The following is a 27186-nucleotide window of genomic DNA, read 5'->3' as shown; positions in this document are numbered from 1 at the left end:
AATTGATAGCCTTTCTGTTGTGATTGCTTTTCTGAATTTGACCTAGATAAGGAATTTATATCCTATGTGACCTAAATCATGAATTTATTTCCTATAGTTAGCAGATTACCATTATATAAATATTGCATGCAAGTGAAGGTAAAAAAGGAAATTCTCAACCTGAAAAAAACCAATGTTGACCGTGTTGGATAATGGTGTTCCACAGGATGGCAATTTCCAATATTTAACTCTCACTTGTATGCAATAGTTATTATATTATACTAAAGGCTATGAATTTCTATAGTTGGCAAACTTTAATCTTTATTATTAATTTCTATGGTGAACCGCAAGAACATAAATTCTGTGCAGTCATATTTTTTTGTAATATCTAGTAATTTTGACAGTTTCTACTTTCTCTCAAGCTGAAGGGAATGGTTTTATCATTCAGAGGGTGATAGTACTTTTATCACATGTTTCTCAAACTATCAGTCAACTAATTTACTTGAAAGTGTAATATTGTAAAATAGCAGTTTATATAGTGAAATAGTACTTTGATTGTGACATCAAAACTTTACGTTTTGTATGAAAAAAGCCCTTTTGACGTTATATGTTTTCATGCCCCGCCATATTCATGGCCGGGGCATATAGTGTTTGTCATGTCCGTCTTCCCTCCTTCCATCTGTCCTTCCATCACACTTTACAGTTAGCTCTGTGTTTAGCTCAGTTTCAAAGAAACTATTCAAGATATTTCATCAAACATTACATGCTGTTACATATTGGTATCATCTATTCAACTGCATCAACATTTTTTTACCTTGACTTCCTGTGACCTTGACCTTTTTTCCCCATATTTGGTGTTTAGCTCAGTTTCAAAACAACTATTGACAATATTTTAATGAGAACTCTTATCCTGATACATGCTATTGGTAGCTATTCAACTGTGGTATTTTATGATCTTCCTTGTATCCTTGACCTCACTATTTCGTATGTTGGCGTTTAACTCAATTTGAAAGCAACTATATTGACAATATTTTTATGAAAACTCTTACACCGATACTATTGGTGGTAGCTATTCAACTGTGGTATTATTTTATGACCTTGACCTTCCCTGTGACTTTGACCTCACTATTTCCTTGCTGTTTAACAGTTTTAAAGCAATTAATGAAGATTTTTTTTATCCCTTTCTGAATATGGTCAGGGCATATAGTAGAGGAGCAGATTTACAAGTCAAAATTTAATTAAATTGGTGTTTGTCATGTCAGTTTATGATATGCATGTATGTAAAAGAGGATCAGCATTTCATGCAAGTATAATAATTTTTTTCTTTTGTTAGAAGTAATTTTGAATAATGATAACCATTCTATTGATAGCTAGGCAACATTTAAGCAATGCAAAATTTCTATTTATCTCTATAGCATATTTCTTAAAATTTTGGTAAATTTGAAATATTCAGAGTGAAACGAATGGGTGATATTTAAGTTAAGGTAACTCATTACACCAACATTTTATTTAATAGCTCATTAGAACACCTCTTATGAAGTATTATTCCACCATCAAAAGAGTGATACAAGCTCTCAATTATTATACCCCCCGCAACAAGTTGTGGGGGGGGTATACTGGAATCGGGTTGTCCGTCTGTCTGTCCGTCCGTCCGTCTGTAGACGCAATGGTTTCCAGGCTCTAAAGCATTATCCTTTCCACCTATCGTCACCATATCATATATATGGACTACCCATAGGATGAAGATGTTCCCTATCGATTTTGGGGTCGAAAGGACAAAGGTCAAGCGCACTGGACATCGAAGTAGCAATAAGGTTTCCGGGCTCTAAAGCGTTATCCTTTCCACCTACAGTCACCATATCATACATATGGACTACCCATGGGATGAAGATGTTCCCTATCGATTTTGGGGTCAAAAGGTCAAAGGTCAAGCGCACTGGACATTGAAGTAGGAATATGGTTTCCGGGCTCTAAAGCGTTATCCTTTCCACCTACAGTCACCATATCATACATATGGACTACCCATGGGATGAAGATGTTTCCTATCGATTTTGGGGTCAAAAGGTCAAAGGTCAAGTGCACTGGACATTGAAGTAGCAATATGGTTTCCGGGCTCTAAAGCGTTATCCTTTCCACCTACAGTCACCATATCATACATATGGACTACCCATGGGATGAAGATGTTCCCTATCGATTTTGGGGTCAAAAGGTCAAAGGTCATGCGCACTGGACATTGAAGTAGCAATATGGTTTCCATTTAAATTCTTTAATGGCTTTTTTCATCGCATGGAGATGCTGTGTTCCTAGATACCTTTTGGATCATAATACTGAAGTTTTATCTATTACCAATACCCTTTGGGAGATTGGGGTAAGCGGGGGGTATTTTTAGTGAGCATTGCTCACAGTACCTCTTGTTTTATATGAATTTTTGTGATTTATTGTATTTCATCAATTTTATTACGATATCAATTGGCATGTTCAAATTTTGAACTTTGTTTAAACGTTATTGTTATTCTTTTAAAAATAGCATAAAATGATTTGATGCATTTTATGAATCGTGACCTTGACCTTTCACCTTATGATCTCAATAGTGTTATTTCTTTTGTTAGAGATTCGTCTTGAGTGTCATTGCACAAGAAAACATGAGGCCCACAGGCGAAAAAGTATCACTACTCCCAAGGGCTATGAATCTAGAAAAAATATGCTGTTCTGAATATCTAAGCTAAATTCTAATGTTCAGTAACAGGTATTTAAAACAAGATGTGTTCTTAAAACTTCAATGCTTTCAAAAGTGCATACACTGATGAAAGGCTTTATATAATATGGTAGGTGTATTAACATTAAAACATTATAAGATATGACTAATTAGGAACCATCCTAGAGTCAAAACTCTGGGTTGCGAAATACACCATTTTTAGCTCACCTGAGCCGAAGGCTCAAGTGAGCTTTTCTGATCACATTTTGTCCGGCGTCCGTCTGTCTGTCTGTCCATCTGTCTGTAAACTTTTCACATTTTCATCTCATGAACCACCAGGCCAATTTCAACCAAACTCACCAAAAAGCATCATTAGGTGTAGGGGATTCAAGTTTGTTCAAATTAAGGGCCACACTCTTTTCCAAGGGGGGGGGGGGAATCAAGAATTAGTGAAAATTTGTTGGCATCTTTTAAAAATCTTCTTCTCAAGAACCAGTGGGCCAGATAAGCTGAAACTTATGTGAAAGTTTCATAACATAGTGTAGATTGAAATTTGTTAAAATCATGACCCCCTAATGTAGGATGGGGCCACAATGGGGATTCAAAGTTTTACATAGGAATATATAGGAAAAAATCTTTAAAAATCTTCTCAAGAATAGCAAAGCTGTGATTAGTCATATTTATATGGAAGCATCTTCAGGTAGTGTAAATTCAAGTTTGTTCAAGTCATGCCCCAAGGGGGTAGGGAGGGGCCACAATAGGGGATCAAAGTTTTACATACAAATATATAGGAAAAATCTTTAAAAATCTTCTTCTCAAGAACCACTGAGCCAGAAAAGCTGATTTTTATGCCCCCCTTTGAAAAAGAGGGGGCATATTGTTTTGCACCTGTCGGTCGGTCTGTCTGTCGGTCTGTAGACCATGTGTTGTCCGCTCAATATCTTAAGAACCATTCACTTGATGATAATGATATTTCATATGTGGGTTAGTTATGAGTAGAAGAGGATCCCTATTGTTTTTCAGGTCAAGGGTCAATCTACTCTGGACATAGGAATATAATGTCCGCTCAATATCTTGAGAACCCTTTGCTTGAGAGACATCAAACTTGGCACACTGGTACATCCTAAGGAGTAGATGACCCCTATTGATTTTGAGGTCATATGGTCAAAGGCCAAGGGTCAAACTGGGCATAGGAATATACTGACCATTCAATGTCTAGAGAACCCTTTGCTTGACAGACATCAAACTTGGTACACCAGTACATCTTCAGAAGAAGATGACCCCCATTGATTTTGAGGTCACATGGTCAAAGGTCAAGGGTCAAACTGGACATAGGAATATACTGTCCGTTAAATATCTCGAGAACCCTTTGCTTGACAGACATCAAACTTGATACACTGGTACATCTTTAAGAGAAGTTGACCCCTAATGATTTTGAGGTCACATGGTCAAAAGTCAAGGGTCAAACTTGACATGGGAATATACTGTCTGCTCAGTATCTTGAGAACCTTTTTCTTGACAGACATCAAACTTGGTACACTGGTACGACTTCAGGAGAAGACGACCACTATTGATTTTGAGGTCACATGGTCAAAGGTCAAGGGTCAAACTGGACATAGGAATATACTGTCCGTTCAATATCTTGAGAACCCTTTGCTTGACAGACATCAAACGTGGTAAACTGGTACGTCTTCAGGAGAAGATGACCCCTATTGATTTTCAGATCACATGGTCAAAGGTCAAGGGTCAAACTGGACATTGGAATATACTGTCAGCTCCATATCTTGAGAACCCTTTGCTTGATAGACTTTAAACTTGGTACACTGGTACATCTTCAGGAGAAGATGACAACTATTGATTTTGAGGTCACGTGGTCAAAGGTCAAGGGTTAAACTGTACATAGGAATATACTGTCCGCTCAATATCTTGAGAACCCTTTGCTTGAGAGACATCAAACTTGGTACACTGGTACATCTTCAGGAGAAGATGACTACTAATTATTTTAAGGTCACATGGTCAAAAGTCAAGGGTCAAATTGGACATAGGAATATACTGTCCGTTCAATATCTTGAGAACCCTTTGCTTGACAGACATCAAACTTGGTACACTGGTACATCTTCAGGAGTTGATGACCCCTATTGATTTTTAGGTCACATGGTCAATCCACTCTTGACATAGGAAGATATTGTCTGCTCAATATTTTGAATTGATGATACTACTCTCAATTAAATGATGTGTGTGTGTATAACCCTTTTCAATTTTGCACCATGGGGGGGGGGGGGGCATATGTGTTTTACAAACATCTCTTGTTACATGAAAACTTTCTGACATAGTGCAGATTCATGTTTGTTCAAATCATGGCCCTGAGGGATAGGATGGGGCCCCAAGGGGGGATCAAAGTTTTGCAGTTTGTTCAAATCATGGGTTCTGGGGGGTTGGATGAGGCCACAATAGGGGATCAAAGTTTTACATACAGATATATAGGAAAAATCTTCTCAAGAACCACTAAGCCAGAAAAGCTGAGATGTACATGAAAACTTCCTGACATAATGCAGATTCAAGTTTGTTCAAATTATGGGCCCCGGGGGTAGGATGCCCCGGGGCCACAATAGGGAATCAAAGTTTTACATACAAACATATAGGAAAAATCTTTAAAAATCTTCCTCTCAAGAACCACTGAGTCAGAAAAGCTAATTTTTACATGAAAACTTCCTAACATAGTGCAGATTCAAGTTTGTTCAAATCATGGCCCTGTGGGATAGGATGGGGTCCCAAGGGGGGATCAAACTTTTGCACACAAATATTTAGGGAAAAACCTTAAAAATCTTCTTCTCAAGAACCACTAAGTCAGAAAAGCTGAGATTTACATGAAAGCTTTTTGCAATAATGCAGATTCAAGTTTGTTCAAATCATGGGCACTGGGGGTTAGATGGGGCTACAATAGGGGATCAAAGTTTTACATACAAATATATAGGAAAAATCTTCTCAAGAACCACTAAGTCAGAAAAGCTGAGATTTACATGAAAGCTTTTTGCAATAATGCAGATTCAAGTTTGTTCAAATTATGGGCCCCGGGGGTAGGATGCCCCGGGGCCACAATAGGGAATCAAAGTTTTACATACAAACATATAGGAAAAATCTTTAAAAATCTTCCTCTCAAGAACCACTGAGTCAGAAAAGCTAATTTTTACATGAAAACTTCCTAACATAGTGTAGATTCAAGTTTGTTCAAATCATGGCCCTGTGGGATAGGATGGGGCCCCAAGGGGGGATCAAAGTTTTGCACACAAATATTTAGGGAAAAACTTTAAAAATCTTCTTCTCAAGAACCACTAAGTCAGAAAAGCTGAGATTTACATGAAAGCTTTTTGCAATAATGCAGATTCAAGTTTGTTCAAATCATGGGCACTGGGGGTTAGATGGGGCCACAATAGGGGATCAAAGTTTTATATACAAATATATAGGAAAAATCTTCTCAAGAACCACTAAGCCAGAAAAGCTGAGATTTACATGAAAACTTTCTGACATAGTGCAGATTCAAGTTTGTTCAAATCATGGCCCCGAGGGTAGGATGGGGCCACAAGGGGGATCGAAGTTTTACATACAAATATATAGTTAAAATCTTTTTCTTAGTAACCACTGAGTCAGAAAAACTGATATTTACAAGAAAACTTTCTGACATAGTGCCGATTCAAGTTTGTTCAAATCATGGCCCCCGGGGGGTAGGATGGGGCCACAAGTCGGGGGGGTTCAAAGTTTTACATACAAATCTAGGAAAAAGCTTTAAAAATCTTCTTCTCAAGAACCACCGAGTCAGAAAAGCTGATTTTTACATGAAAACTTCCTGACATAGTGCAGATTCAAGTTTGTTCAAATCATGGCCCCGGGGGATAGGATGGGGCCCCAAGGGTGAATCAAAGTTTTGTACACAAATATATAGGGAAAAACTTTAAAAATCTTCTTCTCAAGAACCACTAAGCCAGAAAAGCTGAGATTTACATGAAAGCTTCCTGCAATAATGCAGATTCAAGTTTGTTCAAATCATGGGCTCCGGGGGTTGGATGGGGCCACAATAGGGGATCAAAGTTTTACATACAAATATATAGGAAAAATCTTTATAAATCTTCTCAAGAACCACTGAGTCAGAAAAGCTGATTTTTACATGAAAACTTCCTGACATAGTGCAGATTCAAGTTTGTTCAAATCATGGCCCTGGGGGGATAGGATGGGGCCCCAAGGGGGGATCAAAGTTTTACATATAAATATAGGAAAAAGCTTTAAAAATCTTCTTCTCAAGAACCACCGAGTCAGAAAAGCTGATTTTTACATGAAAACTTCCTGACATAGTGCAGATTCAAGTTTGTTCAAATCATGGCCCTGGGGGATAGGATGGGGCCCCAAGGGGGGATCAAAGTTTTGCACACAAATATATAGGGAAAAAATTTAAAAATCTTCTTCTCAAGAACCACTAAGCCAGAAAAGCTGAGATTTACATGAAAGCTTCCTGCAATAATGCAGATTCAAGTTTGTTCAAATCATGGGCTCCGGGGGTTGGATGGGGCCACAATAGGGGATCAAAGTTTTACATACAAATATATAGGAAAAATCTTTATAAATCTTCTCAAGAACCACTGAGTTAGAAAAGCTGATTTTTACATGAAAACTTCCTGACATAGTGCAGATTCAAGTTTGTTCAAATCATGGCCCTGGGGGATAGGATGGGGCCCCAAGGGGGGATCAAAGTTTTACATATAAATATAGGAAAAAGCTTTAAAAATCTTCTTCTCAAGAACCACCGAGTCAGAAAAGCTGATTTTTACATGAAAACTTCCTGACATAGTGCAGATTCAAGTTTGTTCAAATCATGGCCCTGGGGGATAGGATGGGGCCCCAAGGGGGGATCAAAGTTTTGCACACAAATATATAGGGAAAAACTTTAAAAATCTTCTTCTCAAGAACCACTGAGCCAGAAAAGCTGAGATTTACATGAAAGCTTCCTGCAATAATGCAGATTCAAGTTTGTTCAAATCATGGGTTCTGGGGGTTGGATGGGGCCACAATAGGGGATCAAAGTTTTACATACAAATATATAGGAAAAATCTTTAAAAATCTTCTTCTCAAGAACCACTGAGTCAGAAAAGCTAATTTTTACATGAAAACTTCCTAACATAGTGCAGATTCAAGTTTGTTCAAATCATGGCCTTAGGGGATAGGATGGGGTCCCAAGGGGGGATCAAACTTTTGCACACAAATATTTAGGGAAAAACCTTAAAAATCTTCTTTTCGCAAGAACCACTAAGCCAGAAAAGCTGAGATTTACATGAAAGCTTTTTGCAATAATGCAGATTCAAGTTTGTTCAAATCATGGGTTCTGGGGGTTGGATGGGGCCACAATAGGGGATCAAAGTTTTACATACAAATATATAGAAAAAATCTTCTCAAGAACCACTAAGCCAGAAAAGCTGAGATTTACATGAAAACTTTCTGACATAGTGCAGATTCAAGTTTGTTTAAATCATGGCCCCAGGGGTAGGATGTGGCCACAAGGGGGATCAAAGTTTTACATACAAATATATAGTTAAAATCTTTTTCTCAATATAACCACTGACTCAGAAAAACTGATATTTACAAGAAAACTTTCTGACATAGTGCAGATTCAAGTTTGTTCAAATTATGGCCCCCGGGGGGTAGGATGGGGCCACAAGTCGGGGGGGGGGGGGTCAAAGTTTTACATACAAATCTAGGAAAAAGCTTTAAAAATCTTCTTCTCAAGAACCATTGGGCCAAAGAAGTTGACATTTACATGAAAGCTTTCTGACATAGTGTAGATTCAAGTTTGCAAAGGGTATTTTGGGCCATAATAGGGACTAAGGTTTTACATGCAAATATATATGGAAAGTCTTCAGATATGAGCCAAGGTGACTCAGGTGAGCGATGTGGCCCATGGGCCTCTTGTTTGTACATCCTTTTCTGCTATTCCTAAGTATGCATTTTATACAGTATCAGCAAACTTACATATAAATACTATAATATACTAAGTTTGGCCCCACCCTAATACCAAAAACCCCTACCACTGAGATCATCAAATTTACAATTTTGGTAGGTGTTTCTGTTTTACATCACAGTGACTATGCATTGAGTTTTATTTTTTTATACACATCTACTGATCTAGAGAAGAAGATTTTGAAAATTAGTCAATTTTGGGCAGTTTTTGCCCTGTCCTTGGAGCCCTGGGAGTGCAAGAATCCTGAAATTTACAATATACATGTATGCCCCGCTTGTTCCAAAGATGTTTCATACCAAATTTGAAAAGAATTGAAATGATAATTATCGAGAAGAAGTTAAAAATTTCTATTGTTCACAAAGGACTAAAGCCAGAAATCATGAAAAATGGCCGTTTCCAAATTATAAAATCTTTTGGGGGTCAAAATTTAAGACTACAAAATTTGCTTTCTAAATTAATTAATTTTCAGTGATTTTTTTTGGGCCAAAATGCCACCGATATTCGGCTGTTTCCCCTCACTAAAATTAGCTATTTTTTCCCAATTATATATGTATGTTTTTCCCAATTTCAAATCTAGGAAAATTAGGCCATTTTAAAAAAAGGTTACCGTATATTGTTGACATAGAGTAAGAAAGTTTTTTTTTCTTCAGTTTTATTCTCCAAACCACTGCACATGCAAAAGATTTTGTAAAGAATATGTAAAACAATAGAGGCATCCATATAACCAGGTATGCAGCGAAGTATATAGTTTCCAGATACACATTAATTGTTGACAACCGCCATTATATGTAGGGTCAGGCTAATAACAGGAAGTGGCCAACAGTGTAGGGTTTTACCAAATCCGAAAAATGCAAACAGGGGAGACATTCTGGAAACTTGATTATTAATATAATATTTACAAGATTATGGGTACAAATGCTGGTGAATTAATGATTTATTATTTTGCTTATGAAATTAGACAAGAAGTACTTCTTAGAAAAAGTAAATAATATCTATACAAGGTGTGACTTAATTCCAATACATATTTAATGTTAAATAATGATTTATTTTATGATTTTAAATCAGATCTGAAATAAACCTCAAACAAAAATATTGTTATTTGATTATTTTATGCATTTTTACCATTCTAATTTACTATGAATGATTTTTCCCAATTTGAGGAAAGCGTCGCTATTTTTCCCAATTCAAAAGGAGGGGTGGTAGTTTGAAAAACAATAAAAATCACTGATTTTATCCGATTTCCTCTAAGCACTTTCTTTCTATGGGCTTCTAAATATAGCAATGAAATGAATGCATTTACATTGTAACGTCATTTTGACGTCGTTGTATTGCTAAGGTAGTTAATTAACGAAGTCAATATTTACTCGAATGGCGTAAAGGAGAAAAAACTGTATCATTTAATATTATTAAGTTCTTCATTAAATTTCCTCGTGGATTTTCAGATACAATGAGTATTCATTTTGATAATAAATGTGATATTGTATGGAAAAAGCATTGTGTTCTGCATGTAAGCTTGTGAAATGCAATGAGATGCCAGTGTTGTATCGTTCATATTCAGTTGATTTGTTGACATTCTCACAAAAATTCCACAAGGGTGTTGTAATCATTAGTGGATTTACGGGGGATCCTAAGATAAAAAAATATATATATTGCAATTCAAGAACAAAAATATGAGTAACATAAAATTAGATAACTAATGAATATCATGGTTTAAAAAAAATATAATCACAAACCTGTTATTTTATTGAATCACACTGTTTATATACATGCCAGTTTAAGTTCCAATTGGATAAGTATAGTTACATGTAAACATTCATCAGAACATAAAAATTAGGGATGTCAATTTTACTCAGACGCTTTAGTCGAGCGATAGTCAAGTACACAGTCAAAAAACGGACTGCTATATGGTACAAGTGTACCTAACTCATGCATGAATCACACCTCGGTGCACCTGGATAGCCATGCAAGTACACGGCAGGGGACGAAAGGCTGTCGATAACCGTAATTAATCCACCACGATAATTTTTATTTTGATACGGAAATGCTGTACAAGCAACAATTAAAATGTACGTGTACTCAGGCATAAAAAGAATCATATAAACATATGTATAAGGGTGGGTTTTTTTTTTCAATGCATGTACAATATATTCTTGTTCAAAACCAAAAATGATTTGGTCGACAAATATTGGACGAGAGCTTATTTCTAAGTTTTTTCTTCCAATTGTCCAGTCGATGAAAACAATTCTCTCTGAAGGCACGAACAAAAACTCGCCAGCTAGGAATGCCAGGAAAGGAAAGCCGTTTTCCTTCATAGAACATCAAATAATTGGATTGCCATCAGGGTACGAGTTTTCGGAGAGGTAAAGTTTTAATTCACAGTCGCGAACATTCTCCCCCTTTTTGGGAGAATTAGCTGTAAGGATTTATGAACATTATTTAAAAAAGCTATTCTAACGAGTACTCGACTGTGAAAAATAGTCGATGATCGGTATGACCGAGTGATTGTCGAATACTCGATGACATCTCTAATAAAAATATTTGTGTCTTTATATTTATTTGATATGTCAGGGACAGATCCAGGATTTTTTTTAAAGGGGGGGGGGGGTCTACCATTAGTTTTGGTTTTCAAAGGTGGGTTCACCTTCAAAATGTGTTATTCGTGTAGAATCGTTGGATTTTCTGTGTAATCCCGAATTTAATCAAAACAGTACACACACATGTTCTCACAACACTAACTAGGATTTTATTAACTCGTACTCGAACATACATGCCTATTAAACAATTCGTACATGTAATAGTCCGACACTACATCCCTCCTTTTCTTTGGAATGAAAGTACACAAACAATTGACTAGAACTGACTAGAAAATATTATCTCAAAGTCAAAACAGTTCTCCACTTGCTGAGATTGTTTCAAATTGTATAATTACCAAAACAGTCAAAAGAAACTTGATTTCATTAACATTGTGAACACTTGTAAAATGTTATGAAAACACATAATAGCAAAACATATGTACACATCAATGAATCATCAATACACTTGATCACTATTCACTGAAATGACACTTCGTATTCTTTAAGCCTGTCTGGAAGTTTGCGTTCTCGGATCGGACGCGTAATTTGAACACTTGTGTCACGAACTTCGGTCGGACGCGTAGTATAAGCACTGGTGTCACAAATTCTTGTCGCCGTTTCACAGTTCGGAATGTTTGTTTCGATCCGTTTTCCATCAATTTTATCGTCAACTGTGGATTTCGTAAACGTATTCGCTCGCTCATGAAATTTCTTAAGATGAGTGGTATTCCTCTTGTAGCAAACTCCACTTGGTGATTCAACGGTCACACTGTTTCCTGTTTTCTCTGTAACATGGTACAGTTCTGCTTCAAACGTAGGTGTGAGCTTGTTTCCTGGCTTCTGTTTCAACAACACAGAATCTCCAACAGCTATGTCACTCTCCTTAGCTCCACGTTTATTGTCTATATACATTTTCCCTTTCTCCTTTTTCTCGGAGTCGCGATCCCGAACATCCTGGTCGTCTGTCATAGTTGAATAATCTTCAATGCCTGGAAGACGAGTACGAATTTTCCGTCGAAATAGAAGTTCCGAAGGACTGACTCCTGTTATACTGTGTGGTGTTGTTCTGTACATCATTAGGTAGGACGATAATTCCTCCTTCCAATCCTTCTTCTCGATTTGCGCGATTTTGATACGTTTTAACAATGAGCGGTTCTGCCGTTCAATCTCCCCGTTAGCTTGTGGCCAAAGAGGTGTGGTTTTCCGGTGATAGATATCATTTTCAGTCATAAACTCCTTGAATTCATGAGATATGAACTGAGGACCATTATCACTTGAGATGCTTAACGGTAGTCCATGCGTTAAGAACATCCTCTTCAGACTCCTTATGATCTTGTCTGTAGTTGTACTTTTCATGTGTTCCACCTCAATGTATCTGCTGTAATAGTCCACTGCAACAAAAAGATGATCTCCTGATGGTAACGATGGTGTCATGAGGTCAACAGCAATATGTTGCCATGGTCCATTTGGTAATTCTGTAGTTTTGATCGGTTCAGGTGCTTGTGGTTGACTAACCAGTTGACATGAATGACAGGTTTTGGCAAACTTCTCCACTTCACGATCTATGCCTGGCCACCAAACTTTCGCTCGTAATCTCCTCTTCATGACTACAATGCCTGGGTGACCTTCGTGAGCTAATTCCAAAACGTGTGTTCGCAATTCAGTCGGAATAACAATTCGGGTCCCTTGGAGAATTAGTTTTCCAATGCAACACAATTCTTCACGCACAGTCAAATACAATTTTTCCTGTATGTTATGCCATTTGCCAGTCTGAATACACTCGCGAACATCTACCAGTTCTGGATCCTTATCCGATTCCCGCTCGATTTGTCTTGTAGACATTGCATTTGGTGTAGATGTCTCCGCAACAAATTTTACATGTGTCTCAGAGTCTTCAACAAAAAATGGATCAACTTCTTTGGATGGCATACGAGACAAACAATCTGCGATGTTCTGTTTTCCAGGTATGTGCTTCACTTTGAAGGTATAGGTTTGTAGTCTCAACACCCATCTTTCAATTCTAGCACAAGGTTTTGACTTCTTGGAATAGATGAATTCCAAAGGTTTATGGTCAGTGCGTAATTCGAATTCTGTTCCATATAAGTACATGTGAAATCTCTCGCATGCCCAGACTATGCCCAATGCCTCCTTTTCCGTTTGCGAGTATCTTTTTTCAACATCCGATAGAGTCCTACTTGCGTAACATATCACACGCTCATCTCCATTTTGTTTCTGTACGAGGACTGCGCCTAAGCCAACAGGACTTGCGTCGGTGATAACTATTGTTTCTGCCTTTGGATCATAGTATCCTAAAGTCTGTGCATTTGTGAGTCTGCGTTTCAATTCCTCGAAAGCATGTTCCTGTTCCTGGCCCCAATTGAAGTGAACTCCCTTCCTCGTTAACCTACGCAACGGCTCGGATAACGTTGCCAGATCTGGGATGAATCTCGAGCTGTAATTGACTAGCCCCAGAAATCCTCGAATTTCAGATGCTGTTTCCGGTTGTCTAGCATCGTTTACAGCTGTCACCTTCGATTTCGCAGGTCCTATACCTCTGGCAGACAGTAAATGTCCCATGAACACAATTTCTGACATCCGAAATTTACACTTTTCTTTGTTTAAGGTGAGTCCCTTCTCCCTAATCCTGTCCAGAAGTTTTCTAAGCCTAGCGTCATGTTCCTCCACAGATGTTCCGTGCACAACAATGTCGTCAAATATATTTCTAACTCCTTCGCATCCTTCGAGAGCTTGTTGTATCACTCTTTGGTACATTTCAGGAGCACAACTTATTCCAAACATGAGTCTCTTATATCGATACAATCCTTTATGTGTTACAAAAGTTGTGATTGGTCTCGATTCTTTACAGAGCTCTACTTGATGGAACGCCCATTTTATGTCCAGTTTCGAGAAAATGGTACTCTGATTCAAAACATGAAGAACCTCATCGACTGTAGGAATCGGGTGTCTCTCACGAATGATCGCAGAATTGGCTTGCCTCATATCAATGCAAAGTCTGATGTCATTCTTCTTAGGTACCACGACTACAGGTGATATCCATGGAGTAGGTCCGCTTGCTTTCTCGATCACATCCAGGTTCTCCAATTCATCCAGTTTCTTCTCTATGAGACTCCTCAGATTGAAAGGTGCTCTCCTCAAAGGTTGTGCTACTGGTGTGACTTCTTTGTCAATCGGTATTTCTAATTGGAAATCTTTCAATTTTCCTAATCCCTGAAATACATCGCTGTACTCTGTAAATATACTGTCACTCACTGTATTCACTTGAACATCTGGTCCTAGTTTCAGAACGCCTAATTTCAGAGCTGTTTCGCGTCCCAAGAGTGCTTGCCCTTTCTCTTCAACGACAATGAACTCCGCTTCTTCGGACTTAGACCCCACAGAGATAGTTGCAAGAAAAGTTCCAATGACATTCATCGGTGTTTGACTCCCATAGGAAAATAATCTCTTACTTGATCGCTGTGATTGACACTGGATTCTTTTGTTTTTCAGGATTTCCCATGTAGACTTGTCTATAACGTTACAGCTTGCGCCTGAGTCTATAATCATTTCTGCACTCACTCCTCCCAGCTGTACAGTGATACTTGGCTGCTTTGAAAATTCTGTCACCGAAAATGCGTATTCATCATCATGGTCATCTTCCTGGTTCCCAGCAGTGTCTACAAATCTAACGTGTGAATTCCTTTGATTGTGGTCCCTACTGCGCCCCTTAGTTGGTTTATTCACAGTTCCAGACTTACAACATTTGGCAAAATGACCTGTACGTCCACACTTGTGACACTCTTTCCCTTTTGCTGGACATCTGTCACTTGATTGGTTATGTCCTTCTCGATCGCATCTATAGCATCGTTTATCTGAACTTGGTTTCTTTGTTACTGACGCTTTACATGAACGTGACCCCTTAACTTGCACGTGATTCACTTCAGATTTTATGTTTTCCATGGTAAACGCCTGTGTTTCACTTGCTTCAAGAGCTCTAGCGATTGTTTGTAATTTTTCGAGTGTGAGATCCTTACCCCTTTCTAAAAGTTTACGTCTCAGAACAGAGGAGCTACATTTTTCAATGACATGGTCTCTGATACTCTCATCCGTTTTCGTGCCATATCCATAAAATTCAGCTTTTTGTCTCAGTCTTGTAACAAATTGATCTATTGTTTCATTTTGGGACTGTTTCATAGCGCGAAATAAATGTCTCTCATATGCATCATTTACCTGTGGTTTGAAATGGTCGTCTAATTTCTTCATCGCGACATCGTACACAGTCTGATTTTCCCCTGGATCTTCCAGTGTAAACGTAAAGAAAATGTCCTGCATCTCCATCCCACCACAATGTAACAGTAATGCTTTCTTTTGTGCAGCATCCTTCACGCCTTTTCCTGCTATGAAAAGTTCGAATGCGCGCCGCCATTTTGTCCATCGCACACCGACTGTAGTTTGATCCCCGTGGCAATCAAATGTAGGTATTCCACCTAAATCCGTCATTATGGCCGTTGCCATTTCGCTAAACAGTCATGTAAAGTTTTTTGATCCTCGTCGCCAGATGTAGAATCGTTGGATTTTCTGTGTAATCCCGAATTTAATCAAAACAGTACACACACGTGTTCTCACAACACTAACTAGGATTTTATTAACTCGTACTCGAACATACATGCCTATTAAACAATTCGTACATGTAATAGTCCGACACTACAATTCGTACTTTTTAAAGCACAATTTTCTGACGAAAGCAAGAGGTCTAACCGGGCCGCGAGACCACCATCCCCCCTTTGTATTTATTTTATCTACAGTATTTATTGTGTGTCTATTTCTTTTTATCTACTAGATAGCTATTGTTCTTGTGTATGTACTTATACCCTTGTATTTTTAATTATCCACATTTATGATTTATCTACATGTATATATTTATTCATTTTAAATTAATTTATTCATTTTTACCGCATATCATTTTAATTTTGAAATATGTATTTGTAATTCAATGATTTAATTGCTTTTCATTTCTAATAACACCATTCCCTACAAGGAATCTATCCTTGAAAAGCTAGTTGTGATAGTATTAGCCTATAGATTTGCTTAAAAATTCCCCATAGGGCACCCCATTAAGAAGCTTGAAAGAGTTGTCTTCCGTCAGTTTTTCCCATGGTTACAGTAAACAACAGGGTTTAAATTGCTACCATTTAAAACAATATTTTAATCAAATAATTATATTTTAGCTAAAATAAAGCATTGTTTTAATGGGAGCAAGCCCCAATCGTAACAACTCGGCCATTTCCGTAACCGAAAGGCCAAGCGTGTTCCGATTGGAGCAATTCCGTGTGAGTATAAACTCCATTGTTATGAAGAGCTGACTAATTTCGTCAGCTTGACAGGCGACGCCATTCCTTATGCAGGAACTGAGGAACAAAGATTTTGGAAAGTGTTCGCTAGGCCTTAAGTGCGTATGTTTACTTAGGAAACCTTAAGTGAAGTACATGAAATTGCTTCATCCATCTAATATTAGAAAAAATACCATAGCAAAGTCTCATAATTTCACAGCTTTGAAACCAGTATATTTATATGGATCTATTTTCATCGCATTGGAAATTCCCGCTCTTCGATCACCGTAACTCAAGTGAGATTCGATAAATAATGTGATAATCAACATTAACGTTGAATTCATTACTGTTTGATTTGAAACATGACAAAACACATTTAAACTATCAAAGAGCTAGATTCAAAAAAGTGCCATAAATGGCCTATATATTTCTTGAAAAATAAATTATCGTGTCCTTTGAATTTATGTACTTTTTTCTAATCTACATTACTTGATCATAACATGTATGGGTCATTTTGGTCAAACAGGATGATTTAACCTAGCATTGCTAACTGCCGAAACCATTAACGGATAGGAATTTTCTGGAATATTGTCGTGTTTTTGCAACTTTATGTCAATATTTAAAGTGGGGCGTGTTTTTCGAGGAGAAAAAAATCAAGTATAAAACGAAGTATTACCATAAAAAGTCTTTTTTACAATAAGTCTTTTTCTCCGTGAAGAACGCACCCCATGTGAAAAAAAAAATAGAATAATAAAAGCCTATTGTCGTCTTGCCATCATTCTGGCACGTGTAGAAACAAGAGTTGAAAACATTGTTTGTATATAAATACTACTGGATTTAGCAAGATATCAATAAAAGACACTTAAACATATTGTAAATCTTAATATCATACCCGTACAACTTTTTTTTTTCTATACGATAAAACTGTAGCACATTAAATTGGCAAGAAAAGAAATATATATAGCATTCGTGATTTTCACCCGTTAGTCAAAGCATTTGACGTCACAATGCAATAGACGGATGCTCACTTAGTGTGGGCTCCCTAGTAAACAACAAAGTACTAGGTCTATCGCCATACAGACGGGAACATTTTTTAGCGATTTGAAAACATTGGATTGAAATTGTAATTTTTGAAGTCAATTTCAATCCATTTTGGTTTGAACATATTTTATTGGATATATTTACTAAAATGCAAAGGGTTCGAATACAAGTTCTAACAACTTGCGATTTTTCTCACCTGCGATTAGTTGATAACATATGCAAAGACTTAATAAATACCATAATCATACATGTACATATAGCGTAAAATATATTGCTATCATAAGAATCTGCTTGGATGAGAGATATATTTCTGTACAGCAGTAAACATTCCATTTCGAAAGAAAGTACGTTACGTCACATAATGGAGACCTATATCACCTAATATTGCTACACATGCATGGAAAAGGAAAGAGAACAAATGTAGATAACGCCCCGATTTTCATTGAAAATAAATACCAAAAAATTGTATGCTGTAAAAACAACAGAAATTGATTAGTAGATGCAATTCTTGTTTATCGCAAATTATCTATGTAAAAACATTCAATAATGGTTAACTTCAATAACTTCTAGTAGATTCCTTTGTGTGTGTAGTGATCGACTTATTTCACATTCTTTACGAGGGTTATGATAATCAAATATATATGTACATTAAAATTTACAACAAATATTCAATGTTCATTTCAGAGGCACGTATTGATCGTTTTTCAAAAAAGGGGGAGGGGGCAGCCAGAAGAAAAACATTAAAAAGTATTGACAAGCATAACATACGGCGTTAGATTCTAATTCGGGAAAGGGGAGGGATGTATGTGGGATATAGTATACGGGTTGTCTCCAAAATAAAGAAAAATCTCCCAAGCTCAGTTTCTTCCATCATGGGACATTTTTACTATCTACAATATATTTCCAATCCGCAGTCGTAGACCCTGTGTTGTGTTGGTGGAAATGAGGCCAAGCGGACCTAACCATGAACTTTCAAGAAACATAACGCAACATCAAATTAATTAACGTCCATTCCACACCATCATAATGAATCGCGTTTATCTTATATACATGTTCGTGTACCTTCCATTGTTATTTACGTAACAGATGAATGGGAACTTAGTACTAGCATTTATTTGGTAATTTATCTTTGCATAAAACATTGTACAAGTTATGTTAAGAGAGACATCATACGACTTTATTCAAAATCTAACAAACCGCAAGTAATACAACAACATCACATAAAAATACATAAATTGTTTATTCTTGAATGTAAAAATTATAGATATGTATGTATTAAAGTTAATGAATAGAGAAATGAATACTACAACACGTTCATTTAAAGGGGAAGCAACTCAAACATAGGCATCGCCCATAGCTATTTTGAAAGGTGTGGTCTTGCAATGCATAAATATACTATTACTATTAAAAATGAGACTGCAATATTGCACAATGTTTTTAGATATGAAACATTTTAATGCAAATAATGATAATAAATAATAATAATAATAAACCACTCGTTTAAAAATCCTGTCATCTTACATCATGTTAAAGTAAAACACTAGCTATTAAAGTGTTTAAGTGTTTTAAAGAATGCAATTAAAAATATTTACACGTTATAAAACATATACAAATGTTTTGTTATATTTTTTATACGCCCGTTGAAGATGAGACGTTTTATGGTATGGCGTCGTCCGTCCGTCTGTCTGTCTGTCCGTCCGTCTGTCTGTCCGGACTTTGTGGGCAGGATACAGACTGAACCATAAGCCCTAGGGCTTTACAACTTGGTACATTTAATCACCATGATGAGAGGAAGATGCCTATTGTTTTTCAAGGTCAAAGGTCAAGGTCGTAGTATCACTTATTAGGAAAACCTTGTGGGCAGGATACAAACCGAACCGTAAGCTCCAGGATATTATAACTTGGTATATTTGATCACCATGATGAGAGGAAGATGCCTATTGTTTTTCAAGGTCAAAGGTCAAGGTCGTAGTATCACTTTTTAGGAAAACCTTGTGGGCAGGATACATATCGAACCGTAAGCTCCAGGATATTATAACTTGATATATTTAATCATCATGATGAGAGGAAGGTGCCTATTGTTTTTTTAAGGTCAAAGGTCAAGGTCGTAGTATCACTTATAATGAAAACCTTGTGGGCAGGATACAAACCGAACCGTAAGCTCCTGGATATTATAACTTGGTATATTTGATCACCATGATAATGAATTAGCTCAGAGGACAGTGCTAACTTCACTAAAATATGAATCCCACTAAAATATGTTTCCCTTGAGCAAAATCTACGGGCGTATTATGCTGCGTTAGCGTTGCTCTTGTTTTTATTGAAAACGAGCCGTAAATCTTGCATTTTGATTAAATAAAACACACGTTAGGTGTTTGATTTTTTTTCAAATTAAAAAATATATATCCACTCATAAAAAATGAAAAGAAAGTACAATATAATGCTAGATGAAAATGTTTCCATGTGGAGATGATAGAATATGTGTTCAGGAGGGGATGTGGGTGTGGGTGGGTGTGTTATCTGGATGACGCTACAACAGACGATGAGTCAAACTGAGACAGCGACATTGATGAGAGCACCACAAAGGAGATGTTTGAACTTCTAGTCTTGAAATAAATAAAACACTTCTTCACATGTACTTGCTTGCTTTATCAGGAATGCAACCTTTAGAATACACATGCACATGTACTTTGAGATGTTTCCCAAGATAAAATTTTATTTATTTTGGGTACCGGTAATTTCATTTCGGATTTCGATACAATGTACATACATGTCAAAATACATCTGTACAATATTATGTCAATATATATTTTTCATGATATTCACAGTTTGGAATTTTGTTCAATATTTTTATCATATATCAAGTTTCATCATAATAATCCCCTCCCCCCCCCTCTCTCTCTCTCTCTCTCTCTCTCTCTCTCTCTCTCTCTCTCTCTCTCTCTTGGTTGATAAGAGACTCCTCTACTTCTTGGAGTATCATGTTATAAAAAACGTGGATTGGGGTGTGGTGAGATATTAAAACATCTATATTAACAAAGCACCAGGTTTTTTTTAAAATAAGGGCCTTACTGTAATTATAAAATGTGTAAATGTTTGTTAGGATGAGAGTCTAGTGGAGAGTTGGGGGGTGTTGGGTGTTATGAGGTGTGTGTGCGTGTAGTAATTGTTTTCTGTACAATGAATATTGTATGTGTTTTTGCTTGACCCACATGAATCTAATATAAAAATAACGTACCCATTTAAACATTATGGATATTGTTTATCAAAATCAATTTCTTATTTGTATTTATAGCAATATGGATATCCCCCCCCCCCCAAACTCTCACACTCTCAACTGTGTCGGGGGGGGGGGGGGTGTTGTGTTACATGTGAGTAAATGCCGCACTTGAATATAACTCTTTCACAGTTATCCATGATTCAGATCGTCATTGCTATGATTTAAGATCAGTGGCAATGTCTCTGCATGGTGATCTGAGAATTGAAACTGACAAAATCGTCCTCCGAGTGGTGCATGTATGGCGACTCTTACAAAGTGAAAAATAGACACGTTGTTGTCCGATGTTTTCAAAGCATCGTTTTATACAGGTTTGATGAGATACAGAATAAAGAACTTGCAAAAAATTGTAATTGCTCATATACCGAAGAATTACTAATCATATAATGCAATGTTCTGAACTTACCTGTCTCGATCTAAAATATAACATATTCCACAAGATGCGGTATCGGCTTTACTCGTACCAAAACTCGTTCATATTCCGATTTGAAATTATCCAAGATCAGTAGTCTTGGTAACTGTTATCAACTAGTTCAATGTAAATGTATATCAAATATTTTCAAAATATTTTGTTTTCATAGAAATAACCAACCCAATATAGCCATGAAAACTTCGAAGCGTTGACAACGTTATGTAATGACGTTTTATTCAATTGCGACGTTTAACGACAAAATCGTTGTAATACACGCTATTTTGAAGACCGGTTACAAAGAAAACTTTATCGTTATCAGAAAAATGAAAGATAGCTAGAGAACGTTTGAAGTCTCTAGATGTATTTTACAGTAATATTTATTTGTTTTAAGCATGGGCCATTTTTGGCACTTTTTGAGCCAGGCTCTTTCATGCCCAATTTAGCCACTTAAAACGGTAATCCGGAAAATTCTAGACAAGTTTCAAGAATTTAAAATCATCAAATAAAATATGGCGCCGCACGTAAACCAACACGAAACTAATACACAATATTTCTCAGATAGCGATATAACCGTATATAAAATATCATCGTGGTTCAAGAATGGCGCCCATAAAAATCTATTAAATAAAGTTTAGAATTTCTGTATAAAATAGGTATTTTTGACATACCGCATCCGGTTTCAATGCATATGATTACGCTCGTGCTGTTTCCTGCACAAAACTCGATATGGAAATTGATAGTATAATTTCTAATTAAAGTCTGGCCTAAGATTTCTTCTATAAATATAAAGTTTTATTTTCAAAGATTGACAGGGCCAAATCATGCAATTTTGGCTGACCATTTTGGCCCCATCCTGATATCACAACCCCTACCAATGGGATCATCAAATTTACAATGTTAGTAAATTTGGACTACCTGCTCTTTCTATTTATCCATTTAGTTTCAATATAGTATCAGTAGCATTAAAGGATTTATGTGTTTTACATATAAACACTATATAGTAAGTTTGGCCCCATCCTAGGGTCAGAACTGGGCCTACCCTGAGGATTATGAAATTTTGGTAGAGGCCTTCCTGCTCTACATCACTAAGCATTTAGTTTTTCTTACAGATGTGCGGTTCTTGAGAAGAAGATTTTTTACCCCAGGGGTGCAGGAATCCTGAAATTTAAAATTGATGTCCCCCGTGTTCCAAAGATGCTTCATACCAAACTTGAAAAAAATTGACATGATAGTTACATGTATCAAGAAAAAGTTAAAAATTTCTATTGTTTCACACATTTAATAACTGACTAATTTGGCCCCACCCTAATACCACAACCCTACCCCTGGGATCATCAGATTTACAATGTTAGTAAAGGACTACCAGCTCTTTTTCAATATCCATTTAGTTTCAATTTAGTATCAATAGCATTCACTTAAAAGAAGATGTTATTTAAGTGTTTTACACATAAACACTATATAACAAGTTTGGGTGTGCCCTGGGGTCAGAATCCCTACACAAGGGATCATGAAATTTACAATTTTGGTAGAAGCTTCCTTGCTCATCATTACTGTATACTCACTTTCTCTTCTAGATGCCCAGGAGTAAAACAGATTTTTAAAGAAATACATCAATTTTACAGTTTTTACCCCAAAATTAAGGCCCCTTAGGGTGTGTGTGTGTGTGGGAGGGGGGGGGGGGTCATGAAATTGACAATTTCCCGTCTCCTTCACCTACAGATGCTATACATACCAAATTTGGTCAAAATTGGCACAGTAGTTTCTGGGAAGAAGTTGTTAACGGACAACACACGACAGAAGCAGACCAATTGCAACTAGTTCTAATTGTAACGGGGACCGTTACATATGTTCCCCAAACCTCCCCCAATTAAAAAGTGATGCCCTTGTGAATCTATAACAAAAAATCATTTTATTTTAGCCTTTAATTACATGTAGTACATTCAATATGGTCATTTCAGTACCAAGAAATGAAATAAAGCATTGCACGTGCACGCGTGTATGATTCCGAATTTTTGTTGATGTTGTTCAACAGGCATTTGTATCATATATTCACAGTATGAATTTCATAACGTTTCCACCTAATATAAGTAAGTTATAGCGATTTTAAAATCGTCCAATCAGAATTCAGCACACGTGCATGCACATGCTGAACAGTAATTCTAACCACAGCAATTTGTAAGGAGTACCAAGGCACATCTAAACCCCTAATATCATTAGAATTTGATGAAAAACAAAAACCTTATCGTCCTTTAAAAAGTGAACATTTGAAAAGCGTTGCACGTGCATTCGTGTGTGCGTTGGCCTTTTTTATTACACCAATATATAGATACACGTATTGTCTACGTATGCTGTGAATATCAGTTCATTTGCTTCATAAATAAGATAGTTACAAACGTTTTAGTACTATCCAATCAAAATGAAGCGCACGTGCATGCGCATGCAAATTGGTAATTTTGACCATGCAGATCAGTTAAGGCTCTCAATATCTACCTATGATATGAATATCAAGCCATTTCAATGAACAACAAAAAAGTTAGACTGATTCCAAAGTTAGTGTACAAATTTTGTAATGCACATGTGTGCGCGTGCAGACAAAATAACTATCATTTTTCATATCTACAAATGATATACTACCATCCTATTTAGGTCTCATATCGATTCCTTTAATATTCTGATTTTCCATTTTTTGTACCAAAATTGCAGTGCATGTGCGCATGCGTGCATGCACGTGCAGACAAAATGACTATCACTATGCACATCTACAAACGCTATACTATCATCCTGGAAAGTTTCATATCGATCCCTTTTGTGGTTTCTGATAACACTACCGGACAAAAAAGTACCGGAGAAAAAGAATAATAACTAGAAATGATCTCGTTGCGAGCAACGAATAGGTCTTTCGTCCAATTTCTGACAAGATTGGATCTTAACTGAAAGAATTCAATTAGTGAAGAACGACTATACATGAAAGAAATAAACATGCACATACATGTAAGACACAATTTATCAATTATAAACGATTTCGGTTTTATTTTATTCACTTTCGAGTATCCCAGGAGTCCATCAAACGATTAAAAATCCCAAATGGACCGCGTAGGAACCCACACTAAAAATTTCCATGAAAAATACTGAGATTTCGGACAACTTCCGGTTTCGAAAAAACAACTCCTGGTGGAAATGGTATAACTGATTACATTCTATTGAATAATGTAATGAGCATTACAATTTATAAAATGAAAAATTACATCTTTTTAAGGTACTTCCGGTGGATGACGGAAGTGATGGCAACAAAATTAAAACATGTATGTCACATTTACAGGTCACCATCTAACATTCCTGAAAGTTTCAAGATTCAATTTTTGATTATTTATGAGAAAACGCCTGGAGAAAAAAAACCCGGAAATCGTAGATATTTAATGAATGTGCATGGAAGTGGATTTTGAAAAACAAAATAATTCACTTTACTCTGAAAATGGATTAAATCAATTATATATGTGAAAATTTATATTAAACACTTGATTTCTAAGCGAGAGCTATGATAGCAATGAAAGAATAATTTTTCGAAGCTTTTCTCTAAAAACCAGAAGTTGTTGTTTAAACTTCCGGAAAATGTAACATTTTCTGGAACTCTAAAAGACACTTAATTATTCCATGCACATTTTGTTTCAAAAGCGTAAATTTGATATTTGACGATTCTTTCGTTCACTTTCGGTGGTGACCGGAAGTGACGGATGACAATGATAAATCTTATTACAAAGCTACAAGTCGCTACCAATCATCCCTAGAGATGGATAATGTCAATAATATCTGTAAATATTTTATTAAAAACTTGATAAATAAGCGAGATATACGAGGACAAAGAAAAACCAACTTTTTCGAAGTTTTTCTCTAAAAATCGGAAGTTTCGATTAAACTTCCGGTAAGTTTAACATTATCTGAAATACCGAATGAGACATAATTCATCAATGTAAGTTTTGTTTCTAAAGCATAAATTTGAAATTTGACGTTTCTTTTGTTCACTTCTGGTGACAACAGGAAGTGACGGATCTCAATCAGCCAGGTAAACCTTATTACAAAGCTACATTAGTCACCATGCATCTATTATCCCTGAAAGTTTCAAGACTCAATCTTTAACTGTTTATGAAAAATCGCCCAGACAAAATTTCATTTTAAAAATAGAAATTCGGCCGTAACTCTCCACCGGAAGTGATTTTCAAAAAAACAAAAACATGGAATTTAGATCAACTTACGTTGCATTGTTCTTGATAGTTTCATGAAAATCTGTCAAGCTATTTTCGAGAAATCGCGTGCACAAAATCAGTAAGAAAAAGAATAATAATAATAAAGGAGGAAAAGAAACAACAGAATAACAAGAAGGTCTTCCATTGAAACGGAAGATCTTAATAATAGAGGAAAAGAAACATAAGAATCACTATAAGGTCTTCCGTTGAGACGGAAGACCTTAATAATAAGAAACGGAGCAAAAACAATTTGTGTTCGGAGACATAATAATAATAAGAAATGGAGCAAAAACAATATGTCTCCGACACTTTGTGTTCGGAGACATAATAATAATAAGAAACGGAGCAAAAACAATATGTCTCCGACACTTTGTGTTCGAAGACATAATAAGAAATGGAGCAAAAACAATATGTCTCCGACACTTTGTGTTTGGAGACATAATAATAAGAAACAGAGTAAAAACAATATGTTCCCAAACTTTGTTTGGGGAACATAATAATTTACTCGAGGTGACCTAAAAACTAAATTTAAGTTATCATCTGGAAACCATATTTGTTAATAGATGAATTTCTGACCTTGATTTTTGACCTTTTGATATCAAAATCAGTAAAGTCTCGTTTTAAGTCAGTGTCCCAGGGAGTTATAGTATGAAATTTCATTGCAGCAAAAGCTTAAGACTCACAGAGATATTTTCTGGAGACAGAAGTTTGAAGACACAGTGAAACAGACCCAAATTAACATCCCCCTTTTTTCGATATAAGTAGGGGACCATAATGAACCTTCGTAGTATGAAATATGCAGCTTTGAATTATATATACCATAGTCAAATATTTGAACAGACGGGGATAACTTTATTTTTTTCCCACTTCACAGTTCACATTGCTCAATTTCATAGAAATATCATTTTATGGGATGGACCTCTTTAATAGTGGAAATTAACTTGTAAGACGTAAACTAATAAATGTCTTCTGTACACTTGTGTGGGAGTCAGTAACTGCTCATTCATAGATTGCTTGTGACTCAAGGGTGTGTCATGACAGTAGTGTAAGGCCATTTGCAGAAGGTCAAGGTCACTGAAGGAAAAAGATCAAAATCTGTGCCACAGTATTCTAATGGAAAGATAGTAGCTGATTCTCGACACAAAAGTCACTTACAACCAAGGAAATGTGGAATGGCCTTAACAAAAGTCATTGGCCAGATAAAATTCACTTGTCTACCGGGGCCAGAGCCATGATGAAGAGATTAAACAACTCGTACTGGACACACAGTATTGATGACTCTTAACCCTGAGGTCGTTTAATCAAGTTCATTATTGGAATTGATGAGATCCTTTATAAAAGACTCATAGTTTCCTGAAATTATCCTTTACAAATACATCATTTCTTTCACTCTGGCTAGATTATTCATGGAAAATTAAGTCAGAAATATTACAGACATGGCAGAGATTTAGAGTGGCCTTGTATAACAGAAATAGTCATTCGTAGATTGCAGAGATTTAGAGCGCTGTATAACAGAAATAGTCATTCGTAGATTGCAGAGATTTAGAGCGCTGTATAACAGAAATAGTCATTCGTAGATTACAACACTAAAGAACTCCAGGCATGAGAAGAGTCTTTAATTTCTGTATGACCTTGAA

The 27186-nt window shown here is 36.4% G+C and overlaps 1 protein-coding gene across 1 annotated transcript in view; it reads left to right on the top strand.

Moving 5' to 3' along the window:
• LOC125668369 (uncharacterized protein DDB_G0290685-like) overlaps positions 1-27186 on the top strand; it is a 53709-nt gene that overhangs the window by 17517 nt on the left and 9006 nt on the right. The gene's annotated exons all lie outside the window — the stretch shown is intronic.

Source organism: Ostrea edulis, chromosome 4, assembly GCF_947568905.1.
Source record: "Ostrea edulis chromosome 4, xbOstEdul1.1, whole genome shotgun sequence".
In the NCBI taxonomy this organism is placed as follows: Eukaryota; Metazoa; Mollusca; class Bivalvia; order Ostreida; family Ostreidae; genus Ostrea; species Ostrea edulis.
The sequence above is the reverse complement of the archived record's forward strand: the minus strand, read 5'-3'. Positions and strand labels throughout refer to the sequence as shown.